Source organism: Microtus oregoni, unplaced genomic scaffold (genome assembly GCF_018167655.1).
Source record: "Microtus oregoni isolate MIOR12 unplaced genomic scaffold, Mior012 000010F_ref0000083, whole genome shotgun sequence".
Taxonomy (NCBI): Eukaryota; Metazoa; Chordata; class Mammalia; order Rodentia; family Cricetidae; genus Microtus; species Microtus oregoni.
The window spans coordinates 18,235,656-18,257,858 of NW_024543069.1; positions in this window are offsets into that span (position 1 = coordinate 18,235,656).

The window sequence follows — 22,203 nt, forward strand, 5'->3', positions numbered from 1 at the left end:
AGTCAAAGGATTGAGGAATTTGCTGTGAGATTGTCTCCTAGGCACGTCAGATGCTATGCCCAGAAAGTCTCACTAACGTGACTGCCAAAACAGGAGTTACAACAAAAACAATAACAGATATGCTAACAGGGATTGGGGGAAAGCCCAAGAGGCCTCACTCAACCGCACACCCTAAGCTTTTTATTTAACCATGTGGCCAAAGGACCGCTGTTGGGGAATGATTAAAAATGGAGTCATTTTGCACTTTACTCACACGTATTTAATGCAAATTGGCAAGAAGTAGACTCGAATAAACCAAGCTAAGAGAACAGCCTGCAGTGAGATACCACAAAAAGAAACCCAAACAAACAAACAAAAAAAACTCCCAACAATAACAACCTAAGTGTCATCGTCTGAAAGTTGGTTTGAATTCTTCAGTGACAACCTGGCAGAATCGTCCATGAAGGAAATGCCACTGATGTGAACAGGGCCCAGTCTCACCTCCTCAGCACCCATGGGTGCTCTAGTAGTCCTTCATCTGTCGTTTTCCTATGTACTGTTTCAGTTACAAGGGCCCAACCACAGTCCAAAAACATTTCACGAAAAATTACAGAAATGATACGTAATTTTCAGTTGCCAGAATTCTGTAGCATGATAAAAAAAAAAAATCTCAGTCCCTTGTTGTATAGAACATGAATCACCTGAGTGCCCAGTAAACCCACATTGGGGGCGCTACCCCCCATAGTCAGTACTACCCATTTATGTGATCAGCGTCCCGTCACATTGTCTTAGGGCCTATGATGAAGTCACCCTATTTTACTTAATCACTGCCCCAGCATTCTAGAACAGTGATGCTCTACCCACTTTAAAATACCAAAGAGAAGACAGGAAGTATTCCTTTAAAAGGAAAAGGTGAACATTCTTGGCAATTCAGGAAGAAAATAGATCTCATGGTGGCATAGGTCAGGTTCATGTAATGAGAAAGAAAACATTGTCAGGCATGGGGAGATTTTGGCCGTTGCTGTGGGGAGATCTTGAAATACAACCTGAAGGTAAGTTCATAGACAACTACAATCACCTCCCTTTTCATCAGCACTAGTATTCCCTTTATCCGAGAGGCTGGTGTTCATGCTTCTCCAACAAGAACTTTATTTTGGCAACTGTGTTTGAGCTTCTGCCAGCTTCACAACGCCATAACTGACCTAATCCAACCTATTGCTTTCTTTTTCTTCCTCTGAAATTTTCAAGGTCATTGCCAATACTAATTCTCCTTGAGTCCTCCACTCCTTTGTATTTGTCTCAAAATGTAACACAGATCTCACCATTTTAGCAGTTTCATGTGTGCAGTTTGAAGTTATCAAGTACATCCTCACTGCAGAACGCCAGCACCATCAGCCCCCAGGACTTTCTTATCCATCTACACTGAAACTCACTGCTCACTCAACAACAACCTGTCTCTGCTCCCTCCCTGTACTCCCTAGCAACCACCATCTATTTCCAGGATTTGACTACTCTAGAGAGTACAGGAAAATGAACACATGTGGCCTTTGTCCCCCCATGCCTGGTTATTTCAATAAGGTCCTTAAATTTCTACCATCTGTCCAAGCTATCTTTTCAAGGCTGAATACTGTCCTGTTGTATGCATAGGTCACATTTTATTCCTCGTCAGGGAAGGGTTGCGTTGTTTCTTCCATGGGCTGTTATGGATGATGCTACTGTAAACAATACTGTACATGCATCTTTTTGATCTCTTCTTCTAGGTCTTTTGGCTATGTAACCTCAAAAATGTATGTTGTACGACAAAGCCAGGGTTAGCATTTGGAGGGAGTGGCAGATTACTAATTCCCCCTCGTGTCATACTTTCTCCTTCTGCATTTGGATCCCTGCTTCCTCTATTCACCAAGACTCCTTGCTAGGCAGGAAATGAGCTCCGTGTTATCAAGCTGCAATGACATTTAAGCCCTCTCTTGCCATCTTTTTTCAGCACATGCCCTCTACTGACCACTTCCTCTCCCTGGACTTGCTTTCTTTTTTTTTGTTTTTGTTTTTTTTTTTTTAACTTTTTTTTTTATTGAGAAAAGAGAAAAAAAAAAACAAATTTCCTCCTCCTCCCAGCCTCCCATTTCCCTCCCCCTCCTCCCACCCTTCTCCCCCTCCCCCCACTCCTCTCCTCCTCCCTCTCCAGCCCAAAGAGCAGTCAGATTTCCCTGCCCTGTGGTAAGTCCTAGGTCCTCCCCCCTCCGTGCATTTCTAGGAAGGTGAACATCCAAACTGGCTAGGCTCCCACAAAGCAAGCACATTACGTAGGTTCAAAACCCCGTGCCAGAGCCAAAAAGATGAACATGGGATGTACTCACTCATAATTGGTTTCTAGCCATAAACAAGGGTCACGGAGTCTACACTTGGTGATCCCAAAGAAACTAAGTAAGAAGGTGAACCAAAGGAAAAGCATATAGTTGTCCTCTTGGCTATGGGAAGTAGACAAAATTGCCGGGGAGAAAATTGAGATCTTGGGGGTGGGGTGGGATGGGGGTAAGGGGAGATGGGGAGAGAGGGGGGAGAGGGGGAGAATGGGGGGGGGAGCTTGGGAAAGGGGGAGGATTGGGATGAAGGAAGGTTGGATGGGGGAGCACGGAAGCACGGTTCTTAGTTAAGGGAGCCACCTTAGGGTTGGCAAGAGACTTGAACCTAGAGTGGCTCCCAGATATCCAAGCCGAGGTCCCCAGTTAGTTCCTTGGGCAGCTGAGGATGGGGAACCTGAAATGGACTTGCTTTCTGAGCTCCATTTCTGGGCTTCCCCATCACCTCCTCTGACTCAGCATCAGCTCTGATTTTCTCGTAGGAGCTTTGGCTGTGTACCATCTAGATTCTGCTTTTGCTTGGAGTTGGGTCTGGTAGATCTCTTCATCCCACTGTCTCCTTAAAACGCTTTTACTTGCCGTCTCTGTGAACAAAGACTAGCAAATGCTAAATCTTTTAGTTCAAATGTGTGTTTTCCTGAAGAAGTTCTGACATAGTGAAGTCCCAGACCATATTTCCCAGTGATATGGGAGGGGAAAAATGAGAGATCAGCCTCTACTATCCGTTAAGTCTTACAAATCCACCATCACTTCTGCGTCATTTTCTCCTTTGTAAGCGGCCCTTAAATGTTCACCTAAAATGTTATTGAAGATTACAAAACAAAGTTCTTTCTTAAGGACTGTAGTATAACATGAATACAATAGCAACATCCATTAGAATTTTCTCCAGGGTTGTTTTTCTACACATGATGTAAGCACTATGTATATATTTGGTTTATGGTCATAACATCCCAAACATACCCTATCTCATTATATATATATATATATATATATATATATATATATATATATATATATGATCCTCTGATTCCTATAAAATTATATCTATCTATATAATTTTAACATATACAAAATTAAATTGTTTTGTGAGTCTATTTAAAGTTACATAAAACATCACTGCATATTTTCTTATTTTGTCTTTTAAAACATAATTTCTAAGATTGTGTGTGTAGCCTCCTTCCTAGTGTTAGGATTACCAGTTCATGTCCCCTGTTCATGAGATTTTATATTGCTCTAAGACATACTTTTGAAATAATTTATATATGAATTTCCTTCATTGACTGAATTTTACAGTTCAAAACAGTGTCACAGAATCAGCATCATGAAGGCCTCCCTACCAAAATCCTCAATTCTTTCTTCCAAGAAGATATAAGAAATAGGATTATTAGGACATATGACATAATACTTGTCATATGACAACAACTAGTTGTTCTTGCTGAATCACCTTCCCGTAGAAGACTTCAAAATATAAACTGTCATCATTTTTAGATCTTCCATGTTGTTGCTAATATTTGATAAAATCAGATATTAAAAATTTGTCACTCTTGGGTAAAGAAATGATGTCTTAATAAATTTTAGTTTGTATTTCTAATTAAAATAGTAGAAAACATTTTAATGTTACAGTCTTTATTGCTACTGATGGCTATTTCATAAACGCTCATTGGTGGACTTCGCTTGCTTTTGTCTTGGGTAGTTGGCTGATTCTTACTAACTTGCAGGGTTGGCAGTGCATTCCATTTTAGCGTGTTGTTGCTCCTTTCTGATGCTGCTGCAATCATTCCTGCATCTCTTTAGTGCTTTTTTTTTCACCATGGGAACCTTTTTTTTTTTTTTTTTTGGATTTTTCGAGACAGGGTTTCTCCGTAGCTTTTGGTTCCTGTCCTGGAACTAGCTCTTGTAGACCAGGCTGGCTTCGAACTCACAGAGATCCGCCTGCCTCCGCCTCCCGAGTACTGGGATTAAAGGCGTGCGCCACCACCGCCCGGCACCATGGGAACCTTTTGAGATGACCCTCACATTCCTTGATAACGCTCATGCTTTCTGGCACAAGATACTTGGGTTCATTTTGTATATTTTCTACCCCAGACCTAAAGTCATTGACTTCTCTAAAGAACCACGGCTTCTTTTAGTAAAATAGGATTTCAGGCAACTGCAATTAAACTCCTGTGCAACTTATTACTAAGTGAGTAATTGACAGCATTTGGAATAAATTTCATTTATTTATTAAATCAATAAAAATTGTCTTGGGGTTCAGAGTAGTGGCTTATTAGTAAAAAGCTTGTACTGCTTTTGCAGAAGATCCATATTTAATTTCCAGCCCCTGTGTTGGATACCTCATAATCATCTGCAACCTGCAACTCCAACTCCAGTCAGAGCTGGTACCTCTAGCTTTTGCAGACACCTATATTTATATATACATACCCACAAGTAGTCTCAAACACACACACATACACATTCATAATTTAAAATAAAAAATGAATATGTAAATTTTTAATTTTCTATATGCCAAGCAATACATTCTTTAAAATCATATGTGGATGCACACATAATCATACATATGCACCTTGTGTATCAGACATTCTATAGCATTCATGAACATTACATCATATATCGTATTAAATAATTTATACTGATAATTTCAATGTAAGAAAATATCTCATAGACTAAAGTTGGGCACAATTTTTATTAAGAAGGACATTTTAATGAAGAAAAGCAATAAAATAATTATTGATTCATATTTAGATTATAGTAATTAATAATAATTAGACTATTATTAATAATCTAATTATTTTGATGAATCATAATTGATATAATCTTTCAAAGAAATTTGAAAAGTCATGTAGTTTGGAAGAGGAGCACAGATTCCTTGCGTTCCATGGTTTTAATTCAGATTTACTACTGCAAACCCATTCCTCATTGCTATTCCTCCTCCTCTTCAACTCCCTTTCCTTCTCTGTTTAAAGGGTAGGAATTTCTAATATGAAAACCTAGAATCTGGAATATTTCAAAGCAGAAACTCATTTGAATGCTGATATATTGTTACCTGTGGAAAATTCTACTTCTGACTTCATATCATAGATCACAGTCAAAATATTGCAGAAATTATGTTTAGAATTTGTGTATTAAGGTATGTATGAAATGTAAAAGAACTGAGAGTTTAGGCCTAATCCCTAATCCAACATTTATCATTATGTACAAGCAAATATTCACCCACATTTCAGATAAGGAATACCATATATATTATATATATATATTATATAATATATATATAATACCAGATCAAATTATCATGGGAGTACAGTGATGACTCAGGAAATAATGAACTTACCCCACATGTGTGAGGCCAGGGGTTGGAATCATTAGAACCCACACAAAATCCAAGTTGTTGCAGGAATCTGCTTGTAATCTAGCCTGCCACATACAAAGAGATGGAATTCCCTAAGCAAGTGCATGGCCAGACCTGCCCAAAAGATGAGTTCCAGGTTCAGATAGACTCTGCCTCAGTATGAGGTAGGGTATTGTCAAGAAAGACATCAGGCATAAATTTTGGGATTTTACAAACATGCTTTGCACACACATACATGTACAAATACACACACATACACTCACAAACATAAATACGCGTACACTTACCATACACATATACATATACAAAAATGTATCGCATGACTGTGCTTATTTCCTTAAAAGGAGATTTCAGTTCAAATGAAAGTCAATCATAGTTTTAGGCACGAGTTCCTTCCCAAGCACATTTTCATGGGACTCTCAGACTACAGAAGTAGCACTATTTCAGTTGCTATCGTCACAGCTTAGTGGTGAGGGATGAACTTCTAGTTCACTGATTTTATTTTTAACTTGTTAAAGAAATATTTAAATATTTTAACATTGATATATATTCTGATTTTGCTTTTATTAAATTAAAAGGGGAAGGCATGATGATTCCAAGCATCTTTGACCTCATTTTGTCTTCTTTATAAACTGTGAAGGAGACTTCCAGTCAATAGACTATCAAAGACAGAGAGCCAAGATGACTCTGTTACCGGATAAAATGTTACTAGTGATTTCCAAACCTAATTTGAGATGTAGAATTGAACAAATACTTACCCTGTTGGTCAGTGTGTTTTGTGAAACATTGCAAAGACTTAAAATTTAAACCTGATTGCAGTAATGTTGAAGATCTTTAGAGAGGCATTCACCTACTTAATATTTTTCTCCTGAAATTTGTAAAGAGGTATAAAAGCAAAGCAATGGGGAGAAAATCCATTAGTAGTCACAGTGCCCTTGGCAGTCCTGCTCTATGGTCCAGATGCTGACCTCTGCATACCTTACCAGGCTGCCTTGTCCCTTTCCTTCTGCCTGACCTTGGCCAAAGGAAACACTACTATAGGCATTGGGTGTAGGCAAATTTTGAATGCCTATATCGTCATAGTCCTGCTAGGGCATGTATTCAAAAGTTACTAGATTTCTCTACTTATAGCTTCCAGCCTGGACTTGTCCCCAGTTCCTTAGCTACGCCTCTGTCGAGGTTCCCACAGTGTAAATCTTCCTTGATGTTCATGGGTGAGGTGGGACTGGCTTCCTAGCCAGACAACCTGCCCCGGGCTTGTCATGCCTCAGGGACTCCTCGTCAGGCCAATACCTCTAAGAGGAGACCTCATTCAGGATATATATTTACCCTTCCATGCAATCAAATTTCATTTTAGTCTAACACACTAGCAGGTGTACAGTATCAGAGGAAAAACAAAGGAGCAAGTTTAAGGAGGTATGCTAAGTAAAGGCACACAGTCACTTAACTAAGACCCAAGGAGTAGGTCTATGCAGGTATTTGGAAGGGATAATCAAGTCGGAAAGGATAGGGCAGTCAGAGAAAAAGTGTCACATTCACAATGATGTGTAAGGCGTGCAATTGAGGAGGTATGACTTACAGGCTGGTAAAAGCAGTAGCAAAGAAGGGCTGCAGATCCAGAGTAGGTAATGTGTGATATTGTTAGAACAGGCTTGCTATACATCCTCTGAACAACAGAATAAAACAGGCAAACAAACAAGCAAACAAACAGATGTTTAAAAAGCAGAGCTCAGAATTGCATCCGTGTTTAGCACACAGGCTCGGGTTTCATCCCATACCATAGGTAAACACAAGGAGACGAAAACAAAGAACTCCCACTGTGAACAGTTAGGTCTTTGTATCTTCACCTTTTCCTGCTCATTACTGTTCATGTCTTGCAGAGACTCTGCAAGAGATTTCTCAGAGAAGCAAGTCCTTGCTTGATGCCTGCCCCAGTGCGGAGTGAGACACTGACTTCTCAGACTTGTTAGCACTGCAGCAAACATGTGATCCCTGTCTGTAAAGAAATTAAAACTTTTTCATTTGCCAAAGCTCTGACTGCTTCCAAAATAATTGCATGATCCAAGTCAAGAAGGATGATCTAGCACTGGATATCCATGTTCTCCTTTTAGGAAATTCTGAGGAACCACAGTGAAAAGAGAACCAGGAAGAGAAAGAGGGGAAGGTGAAAATGAATTTTAAATAAACAGGTGACAGAAATATTGATAAAGTATTTCATTTAATACTAATAAATATAAAATAATAAATTTTATAGTATATTAATAATAATATAAAAACATACTATTTCAATAGAAAGAAATACACATGGAAATACACACATTATTTCCACTTTTAAATATAAATTTAAATCACTTAAAACTAAATCCAATGAAAAATTCAACATTTAGCCACTCTAGCCTAGCCTCATTTCAAGTGCTCAGAAGCATCCTGCACTTTCATTCCTCGAGTACAACAGGAGTAAGCTGAGAAAAGATGCAGATGAAATTATGTTTCAATGAAAGAAATCCCGGAGCTACGGCATCCAGAAAGGTTTGGGTTCATCACGCAGGTTAGCAATGATGCCATTTGCTAGACTCTCTTTATACTGTAAGGTGTTCTATGGGCAAACATTTGCTTATGTCTTTAGAGGAGGGCAGTCAGGGAATGCATCTCACATCCCGTATTGTTTACTTTCTGAGAAGTCGGATGTTGCACATTGGGCTCTTGTATGCTGTGCCCACCGTACCACCAAACTACACCCTAGTTGGGAAATCTCTTGTTGACTAGGCTTCTCTCAATATTTTTTTTTTTTTTTTTGTTCACGTCAAGACTTGGAGCATCCCTATGCCAGGTAGCAACAATGGTTTTCTAATTTCTGCTTCAAGGTCATCAGGAAAAAAAAAAAAAACCAAGAAAGAAAGAAAGAAAATGGAGTCAAATAAGGAAGGAACAAAACAGTAAAATGTTTGCTTATGTATGAATTAACTAAAAGATAAATTCTTATTTGAGAACTGCTCAGAAAGGAAAATAATGAGTCTTTGAATAAAGACATATACTATTACTTATATATACAAAGATGATACTTATACAAAGATGTATAAGTAACCTAAAGATTTCTGACCTATCCCATTTCCTCATCATTGTAGGTCTCAAAGATTATATTTGTTTAATAGAACAATTAAATTATAAAATATAAATAATATCCCTTCAAATCTTATTATATATATAATATCAATATTATACTTTAAAAACAGTTTTTCCATTTTTAATTTGATTATGCTCAAATTGCCTTAATTAGATTTTTCTGATTTATGCTTCATTTTCTTTTTTTGTTTATATAAAATGATTTAAGGATATAATAATTTTAATTCCTGAGAATTTGTTGAATTTAATCAAAAGGTTACATAAATTCTAACCTTAAAATTGTCTTAAAAATGAATTACACTTGAAAAATCAAATTTCTCTCTCTCTCTCTCTCTCTCTCTCTCTCTCTCTCTCTCTCTGATGCTTGGAAATATTTTTTCCATAAAAGCATTTCAGATAGATGAGCAGATTTTTGTATAGTAAGTGAAATGCTTCCTTTCTGCCAACTGGATGAAGAAATGTTTTAAAGTTCTAAATTAAAACAAAAACTCAATATACATGCATAGCACATAATCTGCCCAACACCGGGGTATGTGTGGCAAAACGGGAATCAGATCAAGAAAAATAGTGCCTAGAGTGAAGTGTTAGAAAATATCACATTTACACCCAGAGGGTTATGCAATAGCCCACCGTGGCAGCCACAACAAGGCAGAGCCGCTGTGAAATGTTGGGCTGCTTTCATAATCAGAGTTCCAGGAAACGGCAGTGCCATTAGTGTTGGAAGTTCTCATAGCACGATACATTAGCTTCAAGCATTTGCTTTTTTTTTTGTTTTGTTTTGTTTTGTTTTTTGTTTACTTGGAGCTGTGGTGAAATTTGCATTTGGAAGTGGGGAGATTCACAGTAACACATTCTGAAAAAACGTAGTACTTCTAGGTGGGGAAGTGGATCCATGTTTACTGAAAGCAGCTGCCTTTCTCAATATTTTTGACATTTGGAGAGCAATTCCAACAGCGGATGGCAAATACAGCCCGTCATCTGGCCACTACAGCCAGCCTTTGGACAGCCATTCTGACATATTGAAGAGCTTTACAACGCACTATTTTGTTGCAAAACACGAAAAAAAATTGAAGCTTAATGCATTCTTTTCTTCCCAAAAGCCAATTGCCAGCAGCTACACAGCTTTAAAAAGGTTTCAAGGAAGTCACTTCTGTTCTATGGTGACTGACAATTTACAGTTATCAAAGCTCTGATCCATGGCACATGCTACAGAAGTTAGTCTGTCATTCTGCACTCAGCTCATTCAGTGGTTTGCAGTTGTTTTCCTAACTCTCATGATAACGTACCGTGCCCTATGGCAATACTTTTGATGAAAGCGTGTGTGCATAAATGTGTACACAAGTAGCATATGCACATAAACATGCCTATCTACATTTATCTATCTGTATCGTGTTGGGAGGTATAGAATGGGATTATCTTTAAAATTTGGAAAATAAAGACAAACTGCAAAGCCTAAAATTTATTTCAACCACTCGGGGATTATTACTATATTTTGATGTACACTTTTCCAGACTCATATTTATCTATATTTGTCTATCTATTGATCATCTATCTATCTATCTATCTATCTATCTATCTATCTATCTCCTAGACCACAAATTTAAATATGAGATTTTAATATTCTCTATATTAAATTACATCAGAAGCCTATGAACGGCTTTCCTTTTTTTTATTACTTATAGTGTGAAACTGGTGCTATATAATGATAGGCACCTATCATTATAAGTTTAATAACATAAGTTATTATAAGTTTAGTAACATTTCAAAACTCTTTTCATGGGGTAGGGTTATAGCACAGGTAGAGCACCTTCCTGTGGCATGCATGGGTCTGATTTGAATTCCAAATGCCGGACAACATTTCACCCCTCTTTGAACATTTAAACAGTGGTGCATATTCCTTTATAATGTTCTGCCAACTGGATGATAAGTTTAAAACTTCTTTTCTTTCATTCATTCTTTCTTTATTTTTGAATGTCTTAAGGGCTTTTTATCTTTTACATACAAAGACAAGTATGATTAGTTTCACCGGGTAGATGGAGGAATGGCAAGAGCGAGAACCCTGGCCCGACTTCCTTGGTTTGATTCCAGGAGAGCTTTGCTGACCCGTCTTGCCTTCAGATGGTCAATGAGAAAAAAAAAAAGGCAGTATATTAAAAGAATAAATGAACGTGTGTGCACAGCACACAAGCTGCACAACGAAGGTGTGTGTGCTATAAAGTAAGGATAAGATCAAGAATAATAGTCCCATAGGGCAGTATTAGAAAATATGACACCTATATCCAGAGGGTCGTTCAGTAGCTCTCAGTGGCAGCCACAGCAAGCCAGAGCCACTACGCGCGCGCGCGCGCAAGCACGCACGCACACACACACACACACACACACAGAGAGAGAGAGAGAGAGAGAGAGAGAGAGAGAGAGAGAGAGAGAGATTCACACACACACTCAAGCTATATAATTATTTGGATATAATTTTATAATTTGAAAAACTTTTATAAAACCTGTGACTCACAAATTTAGAGCAACTGATGTAAATATTTTAACATGTCAAGCTTGAGTGATCATGTTGATTGCTCTATGTTCCAAGCAGTGTCAATTGCCATAGCTTCTGTTGTTAACAAACACATACAAAGGATCTGCTCTAAACTAGGATGGGCCACAGCTTGTAAGAGTCAAGCCTGGAAATCAGCAAGTGTGTGGTTTCAGGAATTAGGGATTAATTAGTACAAGTGGATACACAAAGTGTCTTGTTTCCACAGAATCTTCAAAGGCTTTCCAAAGGCAATAATGTCTAAAGAAGGCCCTGAAATAATCACAGTACTTCAGGGACTTCCAGGGTTTACATGGCTACAATTTAAGAAATGTTCAGTGAGATTTATACTGAATTTAACCAAGAGTTTATAGCTGAAAGGTGAATTTATCAGAAGTAACTGAAAATAATGCTTAGAAAACAACGAGGCTCCTGATAATTTTATAACAAATTTCCAAAGTTCGAAAATGACCAGCCAAACACCTGTGAAATTATTATCAGAATAAAGACACATTGCTCTTTTCCATAGGAATCTAAATCTTTTTCCAATTCAGTTGAAAAAAAAAAAAAGCAAGAACAACTTTGAGTTGCAAGGAGTACCTGAGGATGTATTAGGCTGTTATCAAAGAGACTGGGAGAGGCATGAATTCAGTGATGCCAATGCCACACACTTGCTTTTAGATGAATGACTCACTGAATCCATTCAAAACTGCACAGACTCACCAATGAAAAGACGATAATTCTGTCAGGATTCAACATGTTCTAAGCAATTTTGTCTCAATAGTCATTTGATTATAACTCTGAAACTGATTTATTTCAGAATTACAGACAGACTTCAGGTTTCATAGAGATTTGATTCACATCTTTATGTTAGTTGTTTACATTTGATTCTCAAGAGCACAAAGGGCACACTTTGTTAGTTGTCATTGTTGACTTATGAGAATCTGATGAACACAATACACAACAGCCAAGATTTCCAGTTCTTTAATACCCAATGTATTGAAGTTAGTAAGCTCTCTGTGAATTGTGTTAGGCATCATTACAATGGTATGGTGATTTTATTTTTTAGAGTTCTAAAGTGGTTTTCTTGTATTTCTATTTATAGCTATATATATATATATATATATATATATATATATATATATAGTTTCATTGTTCTGTAAATTTCCACAGTTGTCAAGCTACCAAAAATTTGGAAACAAAACTAATTTTTCAGTAGGTTGGGAATGTCACACTCATATAACATGGCTTGGTTCTCTGGTCATGATAAACTGCTGAAATCTTGGTCTCAGCATGGCTTCCTTTCTGCCATGTAGTGCTCAATATGATACAAGTTGTGGGCACAGAAGACTTCTCTGTGTCTTTAAAATTGAGGTCCCTACTCTATAACTTGTTTTTGACCAGAACAATGCACAAATTCCACTCCTTACCACCACGCTGCTTCCATCTTTGAGATACTCTTGCTGTCACCCCCCCCCCCCCAAAAAAATTTCATAATTAATCTGTATTTCTGTCTCTGGCTTCTAGATCAAGTGCCATATCTATTTAGATTATTACAAGGTATTCTGACTTTGTATGTTCATTACCTTTTTAAATTCTTTAAGAGTGGTACCCATGGAGTCTTTGATTAGCTGGAAAATGTGAGTATTCAGGCATCTAGGGAACTATGTTAGATTTTGCTTCCTCAGTTTTTATATCATGAACAGGGCACAGCACATATAGCCACTGAACACACACATATACACACATATGGACACATATATGAATATAGGCATATGTATATATGCATATATATGAACACACACACAAAAATCTGTGAGACAGAACAGTCTTATGCATGGGATTTGCATTTATCAACAGAAAAGAGCAAAGAGTACTTGTGACAAATTTGATAAGATATGAAAAGCTGTTAAAACTTAAACACGGGGAGTAAGTACAAACTCTCCCCAGCACCCCCAAAACATACAAATAAAAAGCCCCAACAAAATCCAAAGAATCCTTCTCAGCCTGAACCTCGAGACCTAACCTTTGTTTTTACGCTCCCCATCAAGGTGTCCTTCCTCCCACATTCTTTGGATCTTGTTCAGTCATTCTTTACCTCTTAGACTGGACTATATTTCTAAAGCACTCCCCGAGGCACTAAATGGTAGCCATGGGAACATGACTAAGTACGATAGCACTTTCCATGAGGAACGTATGTGTGGCAGAGATCTCTAGTCAACAGCAGCAGTGACCAAATGATCCTAAAGTGGAGGGAAGAAGGTGAAGTGGGGAGCTCTAATAAACACAGGCTGTCTTCCATACAGTTCATGCTGTGGTGGTCCTTGGTCATGAAATTACTTCACCATTACATTGTAACTTTAATCTTGCAACTATCATGAATAATAATTTAAGTATCTCATATGCAGGATATCTGATATGCATATGAGAACCCCCCCAAGAAAGTCAGAACCAACTGATTGAGAACCACTGTTTTAAAGCAATTTGGATATTTGTACACATTCCCTAACTTTGAAAATACTTGTTTTACTTTCCTGTTTGTTGATGGAATTTCAATAAAATGCAAAGTTTTAAAAATATTGTATGGAAGACAACTAGAAATCAAAATTATTTGCTAAGAATAATAGTCATGTATTTGTTTGACATATATGAAGAGAGCTATTAATGTCAACCTCACAGCAAGATTAAAACAAAAATATAGAATTATTGAACTTACACACAATTTCAAAACTTCTCAAGTAGTACAGAGAATTCTAAAAAGTTAATGATTTATACATTTGTTACTATTTTATGAGATAATATACCAGGTTTACATCTCGGTATTTGCTATGTGTATGTCATTACCTTAGCCACACTTGCACATGAAATATTCAAATACTAAATAGATTATAATTTACTTTTAGTTTTTAATCCTGAGATACTTTTTGAGACAGGGTGTTATGTAGCCCGGGCCAGCCTTGAACTTTTGATCCTCCTGTTTCTACCTTCTACATGCCAGATTAAGGTGAGAACCCCATGTTTATGTTAAAGGAAACATTTTTAATTTGTTTTAATTAATATAATAAATTCTTTGGCTTTTTAGCATAATCTATCTTGTAAACTTTCTTTTACTTTTGGGTAATAAGAATAAGGACTAGAAAAAGATTAAATCCTGCCTTATGTACAGACATTTAAGTGGTTTTAATAGAAAAATCCAAAAAGTGTTACACAAAAAGCCTGACTAAATCTCACTGAACTATTATTGATGAATCATATTCTTTCTCCATGGGAACAGAAAATGTTCCTTGGAAAAGACAAAAAGCTAGGAACAGAATTCTTTTAGAAAAGAATTTTAATACATCAGTATCTACTTCTTAAATATGCCCATGCCTGTATATTCTTATTATAATCTCCTTCTTTCTTATTATAAATTTTAGTATTTATTTAAATTATCAGGGATTTAATTTTTATTTTAGTCTTCTATTGAAAATAGATTATATATAAAAATACATGGAAAAAATAAAATAAATAATACTTTCTATACTTCAGATTTTTTCTTCTTTTTCCAACATAGAAGCTAATATTTAAGAACAAAGAGAACAACACACTGACCAGAAGACCAGAGAGGAAAAAGAAGCCAAGGAACAAACCACCCAATCAACAGAACAATTTCTATTGGCACCTAGACTTATAATTACCCCATATCCAGACACCTAGACACCAGCATAAAAACACAATCACAAGGCAAGGGCAATATGTCACCACCAGAGTTTAGCTATCCTACTAGAGCAAGACCTGAATATTCCTACACAGATGAAGCACAAGAAAAAGACATTAAAACCAACTTTAGGAAGATTGGGGTCCTTAAAGAGAAAATATATGAAAGCATTAAAGAAATCAAGGAAAAGACAACAGAAATTGGAAGAGGAAATGAAAAAATCCCTAAAGGAAAGCCAAAAAATAAATAAAAGAGTTTAGGAGACCTAATAAAACTGTTTGAAACCTGAAAATAGAAACAGAATTAATAAAGAAAACAGAAACTAACACCTCTGGCTGAAACCTTTCTCCCCATCAGAGGCCAGACCAGAATCCTGAATCCCAGAGGACCTCTAGCCAGATCAGAGGACATGAACATAGCCAGAACTTCAGCCCCAAACTTGGAAAGCAACCTATTGATTGCTGGACCAGAGGCCATCGGGATCATCAGAAATCCAGCCTCCAACATGGTGGAGACCCTCTACTCAATCATAGGCCACCATAACCAAAGGATCAGAGAAGAAGTAGAAACCAAGCAATAAAACACCCACGCAACAAAGACAAACCAAGAAATCTGCACCTCGACTTGTAATCACTCCAAATCCAATCCCTAAATATAAGTGTAAGAGCACAAACAGCAACAGCTAGTGCAATATGTCACCACCAGAGCCCACTACAGCTGAAGCACCTGAAAACAACATTAAAACCAACTTTATGAAGATGATAGAGGTTCTTACGGGGGAAATGAATGAATCTCTTAAGGAAATCAAGGAAAAGTCAATCAAAACAATTGGAGGAAATGATGCCAAGAAAAATCAAGAGAAAAAAAAATCAGTTGACAGAAATGAATAAAAGTATTCAAGACCTGAAAGTGGAAATAGAAGCAATAAAGAAAACACAAACTGAGGTAATTCAGGAGGTAAAAAATCTAGGTAGTGAACAGGAAATACAGAATAAGGTGGACAGAAGAGATAATCTCAGTCACTGAAGATACCATAGGAGAAAAAGACAAATTAGTCAAAGATAATGCTAAATCTAAAAAAGTTTTCACAAAACCCATCCAGGAAATCTGGAACACTATGAAAAAATAAAATCTAAGAATGGTAGTAATAGAAGGAACAAAATTTCAGCTCAAAGACACTGAAAATATTTTCAACAAAGTCAGAAGAAAATGTTCCTAACCTAATGGATGAGATGCCTATAAAGGTACGAGAAGCTTACAGAACATCAAATAGGATTAACCAGAAAAGAAAGTCCCCTCACCATGTGATAATCAGAACATACAAAACAAAGAAAGAATATTAAAAGCTACAAGGGGGAATAAACAAGTAACATATAAAGGGAGATGTATTAGGATTACTCCTGACTTCTCAAAGGAGATTCTGAAAACCAGAAGGGCCTTGACAGGTTCCTGCAGACTCTAAGAGACCACAGATGCCAGCATAGACTACTATACCCAGAAACCTTTCAATCACTGTAGGTAGAGATATGCATCTTAAGATATGTCAGCTTCCAGATCATATGAGCTAGTGCCTGTAATTAATTCTATGTATATCCCAATGGCTCGTCTTCCTAGGAATCTTGATGAACACAACACTCAAGCAATGACATACTAATTTTGGATACATTGTTCACATTGACATATTTTGAAATTACTCTTCTTTTAAAACACCAATGCATTCTAAAATAACATTTCATTGCACAGTAAATTAGGATGTTGACCACTATGTTCTGAGGTAGTGTACGTATAAACCAAGTCAACCAGCACATTACATATCATTATATATATATATATATATATATATATATATATATATACACACATATACACATATATATACAAACATGCATACATACATAGCTCTTGAATGAGTTACTCAACATTCTGCCCTATTGTTAAGAATTATGAGATTTTAGTATCAAGTTTCTGCGTACTTCTCTCATTTTCTAATGTTTTTCCTATTTCAGTTTCAAAACTAGCAAATGTTTTACTACCGAAGCATTGCCCCTTGCTCACAGTAACAGAATGTGCTTAACAATGCTTAACTAAACAATAAGGAACAACATTAATTCTACCCTCTCTCTACTCATGTGCCAAATTCACATCTTTGTCTGATTTACTTGCATCTGTTTTATTTTAGCTTGGTCAAGAAAACAATTGAAGCTAAACAAAAGACAAGAAACGAGGCTGAATCCATCATCGCTCATAACTGCTATTCTTGAAAGGGATGTTGTTTAAGAAAATGTCCCATAGCTAATCACAAGGGAGAAGGGAAAGCAAAGGTACCTTTGCACATGCTGTTTTTGTAGTACCTCCATCCATTGACCTGTTGTGGCATCCTCACTCTTTCTGTGTCATTTGCCTGGGAATTTAAAAATGAGTTTATGCTAAATCACTGTTAATGCTGCCAAAAGGTTAAGGTTAGAATTTACTATAAACATGTTGCAGTGATATTTTTATGTTTATCTCAATAAATGTGTTTAGAATGACTTTTAGAAAAATAAGAGTATTTAAAAATTACTCTTCACTGTATGCATGTAATTTATAAATATTATTAGACTAAGAGCATCCTAGAATATAGGATTTGTGTCAAAGTCAAAATGTATTTGGATATTCTTGCCAATCTCTGTCAGTATGTGTCAACTTTGTACTCAAAATTGTTTTACTTGAGTTTTACTATAAAGGCATGAACACTATTGAGAAACAACGTGTACAGAATAATCTGTACACCTACCACTTGCATCTGGCAAATATCCTGACTCCACTGGAGCAGGGGTTTAAACTAGCTGCCTACTGATTCTATGAGATGCTGAATCTTCTACTCTGAATTTAAGGCTATTTCCCCATTTCTCTACTTCAGGGTAAATAACATGATGATCTCCTACTTGTTGGATCCGGAGCTCATTCACTTTCAGACTTGGACTCAGGACTAACCACCCCACTGCACAGTTGTGTTGAAAACCACGGTCTAGGCACTTTTCATATAAGAACTTATCAGATCAACTTGATTTTAATTAAAATTCAAAGGTGCATAAAACTCTGAGGAGTTAAAAGTCAACAACAATGAAATACTCCATCTGTTATCTTCAATTAATTATAATAAAGTCGTAATAATAACCTTCTATTTTCACTAAGAGCTAGTTCCAGGATAGACACCAAAGAGCTATGCAGAGAAACCCTGTCTCAAAAAGCAAATAAAAAGTTTGTATTTTCACTAACATTTAAAATTAATTTTCTAGATGGACAGAAACTGAAGATATCATTCCTAATAAATATAATTATGAGTGGACAGATTCTTATCCCCCAAGTAGCTTCATGTAGTCAACAAACATCTAGATCAAATAATGATTTAGATTTTTCTTGACAATATAGAAAATCAGTGCAATAAGAGAAAGCAAAGACCTAGGGATATTTTATTCAATAAGGATAAAAATAGTAGAGGAAACCTTGTATGTCACCAGAGTGAAATCACAGCATAAGAAACCATGTTTGAAACCTAGGGAATTTCTGATCCTGGCCACAAGCAAATGGCAATACATTTGTTTACAAACAAACAATCATAAGACAGGAGAGAATGTTTTTGAAAAACAACCCATTTTTTAGAAACTGGACAGCTTAGATTAATAGTCCTAAAGCAAAGAATCAAACCAGTTGTGATTCTTATTTGGAGGCAACTTCTGAACTTCGTAACTAAGTAATGGGGAAGTGAAAACAAACATGGCAGTCTCATCAAAGTTGGGGAGACAGTAACCCCTACTGAAAGACATAGCAACAGTTAGCATGAGATATAGATACAATGTAAAGAAATATGTACAAAATCTTGAATGTAACTAAAGATTATGTAATACTTGGTTGCAAATATGTACCCATACTGTGAAGCCCCATGAGTCCAAGCTAGGAATATCTTCTAGGTTCAGCAAACCTGTAGGAAATATGAGGAATAATGCATATTATCCTTATGCTGGGAGAGTTATCAGATAGAGCAAAGATGCTTTACTGAGCATGTAACATAGTCAATAAAGCTCAGAGGAAAGTCTGTATCAGCAGAGAAGTGGAGCTAAGATCTCTCAAAGTGAAGGCTTTCTATCTTCCTTGAAATAACTGAAGAAGAAGACTCAGAGATCATCATTCTAAACCGTGACTAAACCATAAACATCTTTAAAGGAAGACAACAAAACCTGTCTCAGCATCCTAACAGTCACAACACGTCATGCCTGGTAAAGCCTGGGGAGCTTTGTAGCTCACCCAGAGAAAAGTCATTCAATGGAAACAGTTCTAGAAAGGAAGAGATGGTAGCATTGGTGCAAATGCTTTGAATATAATGATTCCCCATGACCTTGAGAGTTATAGAGAACTCTTAACAAGAGAAAATAAAACAGAATGTGCAATGGTGAGATTGAGTATTTTGGAAGAGAATTTCACAAGAATTCAATTTAGAAGAAAAGTTTAATATGTATATATATATTTACATTCATATATATGTATATATGGATATATAAACAATAGAAGTCACCTGAAATAGGGGCTGCTCCAGAACTCCCCATCAATCAGATTTTGTAATCTGCAAATCCCACTTCTCCCCCAAACCCACCCATCCCCAGAGACTTCAGTGTCTCCTTGAGATACCGTGGCTGCACAGAGAGGACCAGGAGGTAAATGACTACCTCCCCCCCCCCAGCAGAACAGAACAGTCTCTAGGCCCTATGCTCCAGGGTAAAACTCTGGACCCTACCCCCACTTACCTCAGCTGCACTAGCAGGTCAACAGGCAGGGCTTCTGCAGGCAGGCTGCTCCAGCAACCCCCAATTAGACCCAGTAATCTACAAGTCCCATTCTGCCCCCAAACCAATCCATCTCAAGAAACCTCAGAGGCTCCCTGGGACACAGACAGCGACTGCACAGAGTGGACAAAGCAACTGTCACAATAGGTCAACGAAAGGATCCCTGAGACATAGACACCAACAAGGAGTGGACCAACAGGCAGAGATACTGCCTGCACCAATTGGAGGAAAAGATGGGTAGGCACCAATGCAAGAATGCATTCAACAACCGAAAAAGAACATGGTAACACTAGAACATAGTGGGCATATAACAGGAAGACCTGAACATTCCAACCCATAAGAAATAGAAGAAAACAACCTTAAATCTAACTTTATGAAGATTATAGAGACCTGTAGCTAGGAAAGGAAAAATTTTCTTAAAGAGATGAACAAAAAGACAAACAAAAAAATGGAAGAAATCAATAAGCCTCTCAAAGAAACCTAAGAAAAAACAATCAAACAGGTAAAGCAAACAGTTCAGACAGTTCAAGACTTAAAAATTGTAATAGAGGCAATAATGAAAACACAACCTGAGGGAATTCTGGGAATGGAAAATATGGGTAAACAATCAGAAACTATAGATGCAAGCATAACCAACAAAATACAAGGGACTAGAAGAGAGAATCTCAGGTATTAAGACACAATAGAGAAAATATGTTCATCGGTCAAAGAAAATGTTAAATTCAACAAATACCAAACACAAAATATCCAGGAATCTGGGACACCATGAAAAGACTATAAGAATAACAGGGATAGAAGGAGGACAAGAAATCTAGCTCTAAGGCATAGAAAATATATTCATCAAAATCATAGATGAAAGCTTTCCCACCTAAAGAAAGACATGCCTTCAAAGGTATAAGAAGCTTACAGAACACCAAATAGACTTGTCCAAAATAAAAAGACCCTTTTCCATGTAATAATCAAAATACTAAACATACAGAAAAAAGAAATAACACTAAGAGCAGCAAAGAAAAATGGTCAAGTAACATATAAATGGAGACCTATCAGAATTACACCCAAATTCTCAATGGAATTTCTAAAAGCCAAAAGGTTCTGGACAGATGTACTGCAGACACTAAGAAAACAGTAACAGCAGATATGAAGAAAATTCAGAGAATCATTAAATCATACTTCAAAAGCCTGTATTCCATAAAATTGTAAAACTTAAGGGAAATGGACAATGAGTAGGTACCACATAACAAAATTAAATCAAGACAAGTTGAACAATTTAAATCAGCCTATATATAACCCCTAAGGAAATGCATGTAGTAATTAAGTTTCTCAACCAAAAAAACCCCAAGGCTGGATGGTTTCACTGCAGAATTCTACCAGAACTTTAAAGAAGAGCTATACATATACTCCTCATATTATCCCACACAATAGAAACAGAAGGCATATTGCCAAACTCTTTATGAGGTTACAGTTACCCTGATACCCAAACCACACAAAAATGTAACTAAGAAAGAGAATTACAGACCAATCTCCCTCATTAACATTGATTCAAAAGTACTCAATAAAATACTGGCAAACCACATTCAAGAACACATCAAAAAAATCATCCACCATAATCACATTGGCTTTATCCCAGAGATATAGAGATGGTATGACATATGAAAAATCTGTCAATGTAATCCACAATATAAATAAACTGAAAGGAAAAAGAAACATATCATCATCTCATTAGATGCTGAGAAAGCATTTGATGAAATCCAGCCCTGCTTCGTGATAAAGGTCTTGGAGAGATCAGGAATACAAGGAATGTATCTAAACATAATAAAATCAATAGACAGCAAGCCAACAGCCTACATAAAATTAAATGAAGAGAAACTAAGAGCCATTTCCCCCAAATTAAGAACAAAACAAGGCAAACCACTCTTTCCATATCTATTCAACATAGTATTTAAAGTTCTAACTAGAGTAATAAGAAAACAAAAGGAAATCAAGAGGATATAAATTGTAAAGGAAGAAGTTAAACTTTTGCTATTGGCAGATGATATGATAGTATATACATAAGCAATCCCCAAAATTCTACCAAGGAACTCCTACAGCTGATAAACACATTCATTAATGTGCCAGGATACAAGATCAACTCAAAAAAATAAAAAAATAGTAACCCTTTTTATCCAAATGATAAAAGGGATGAGAAAGAAATCAGAGAACCATCACCCTTTACAGTAGCCACAAATAACAGATAATAATCTTCGGGTAACACTAACCAAAGAAGTAAAGCATCTGTTTGACAAGAACTTTAAGCCTTTGAAGAAAAAATTGAAGAAGATATCAGAAAATGGAAAGATCTCTTGTGCTCTTGG